The sequence below is a fragment of the Aplysia californica genome, unplaced genomic scaffold (assembly GCF_000002075.1).
Source record: "Aplysia californica isolate F4 #8 unplaced genomic scaffold, AplCal3.0 scaffold00011, whole genome shotgun sequence".
Classification (NCBI taxonomy): Eukaryota; Metazoa; Mollusca; class Gastropoda; order Aplysiida; family Aplysiidae; genus Aplysia; species Aplysia californica.
This window is the reverse complement of record NW_004797281.1, coordinates 2617815-2620314: the sequence shown is the minus strand read 5'-3', so window position 1 is coordinate 2620314 and position 2500 is coordinate 2617815.

Sequence of the window (2500 nt, the reverse complement as noted above, 5' to 3'; positions counted from 1 at the left end):
ACATCCCAGGACAAAGACGAAGACAATCTAAAAATTTCTGCCCGTACAGGAATCAAACCCCACTCCTTCTGTATGCGACGCTGAAGCGCCAAACCGCTACACCACAGACGCCGGTATTGCCCACTCACTTTGGTTTATCTTGAGCTCTTTCATGTCTCTTCTTATCAAGCAAGAGCGGCTGGAGGAATTTTCACCATTATCAGGTGACCAAAAAAACCCACAACTTTACCCACGGAGACACCCATCATAAAAAACGCTTAAAATAGAGATAGAAACACAAGATTTCACAGATATACCAGGTCACCATCTGAATTTATTGTGACAAATTTACAAATAAAACTTCTAATGTTGAAGGACGTTAGAGCCCATGCTTCATGTGAAGTCCGCTTCGGGCATACACGCTCTGAGCGCCTGACGAAATTGTCTATGACATGCTCCATTTGCTGAGCCTTTGATGTACCTGGATCTTGTACGGTTATACTCCAGATCGTACTTCAACAAGCTCCGCACAGATTCTACATCAATAGTTAATTCAATACTATGACGATGAACTGACTTTTTAGTTCTTCTTTCACAGACTCCACCACAGCCACATTCTCAGCAGTGCGCACTTGCATCGGTCTCCCACTGTAAGTGACCCTAGTTTTTGATCTCTTGTTTTTGTTTTCAACAGAACCATGTGACTTGAAGACCCATTTAAGTATTGTGTATTGTTATTTTACTTGATGTTTTCTTCTAGTGGGTGGTTGGCGAGTGCTCTGGTGTGGTTTGCTTCTTCTTTCCTATCAAACATCTATCGTCCTTATCTCCCCTTCTTTTTTATCTTTGTTATTCTCTTGTAACACCTCTAATCTTCTGGCGCTCATATGACCTTATGCAGTTGCGAGCGCCGTAAAACCTCTATTAAAACTAAACTAACTCTTACGGTCTTCGGTCTTCCAAACCGTTTACAGAAGAGATTCCTTGCCTGAAGAGGGTTCCAACCGTGAACGGTATCTTCGGAGTAGCCATGGCTGCTTCCAAGATATTGTTACGTGTTTCTCCTTCCAGATGGTTCAGCTAGCTTCCTGTTAATTTCTGTATGAAGTATGCACTTTGGTGGAGAGTTATAGGTTTTCACGCGAGTAAATGTTTTTTGGGGTCAGTTGGTATATAAAAGTACACTAGCTATTTTTGGAGAAGCCGTGCTGTTTTTTAGGCATTTAAGGTCTCTCGCGTTTTCTCTGTCGGCTCCACTATAAATATCAGAACAGCACGATTGCGGTTTTTTATTAGAGATCTACTCACCATTCACTTTAAGACTGCAGAAACAGCTAATAATGATAATGCTTTTTGCTTGAAACAGAAACACAGCTAATGTCTTTTGGACTAATGAAAAGGTTTTTATGACGATTGTAATGGTGGTGAACGTTGACAACCGTTTTTACGTCTGAGATTTCGACGAGATGTGATCGTAATAATGATTAAGATGATGTCGCTTATAGTGAAAGAGACCATTGTTCAGCAATGTAGTAGTCTTGGTTGCACTTTATCGTCATGAACAGACACGTTATAACGGCCACTTTATGTCCGCAATTAATCAAGACAAACGCTGCTTTAGAATTGCAAAGCTTTATCTGACATTTTTGGCCGTTTTCAGTTAAGACCGTGAAGTCAGAAACCAAAAATGTTCCATCTGCTCTGTGAAAATAGTTGGATTATTCGGAGTCTTTATCAAGACGTTCAAAGATTTTCATTTTAAAAAGTTTGAAATGTTGTGAAACTAAAAAAATTTTTGACGTTAGATTTCTCAAAACTAGGCACTGAGCAGATAAAACGTTATAATAACTTGGGTAGCGAATAGCAGCACGGAAAATGGAAAGAGGAAGATGCCTACGTCACAGTTCGAGTTTGTGTTGTCGATTAGAGACGTTACTATGTTGACAACGTCTCGGTTCGAGATCTGGCAATACATGTAAAGATCTTTTCTAAGTATGGGAGTAAAATTCTTTGGAACATTTTTAGAACTTTAATCTGATTGTACCAGAGAAATCGTTGATTCCCACATCTTTCTTGCCGAAGACCAATGCCTTACAAGACTTAAAGTAGGTCATTCATTAGTGGAGCACCAACTTATCTTCCCACCTCCCCGCCTTCTTTTAGACACAAGAGTGAGAAGGAAGTACTGTTAGGTGATGAAATTAATCATTTAAACCATGCCCTACTCCTTTTTGAGCCTCGAACCACCTCTGATAGGTCTATTTGTAAGGTGTAACGCTACAGGGGCCTGCTTGTAGACACAGCCTCGTTGATGACCTAAATTACGTATGTTGAAATGGCTTAAGACCATCCCCACAAAAGAACGCTGAGGTAATAAAATTAAATGTTGTAGGTTGTGCTATCGGTATTTTCGACCAAGTGCTGCCCAGTTTTTGACATTTGGAAACAGAAAGCATTTCTTTTATATTAAAAACATATCTTTTTTCCAGTGTTCCGGCTTGGTGCCGTTTTTTGTGTTTTT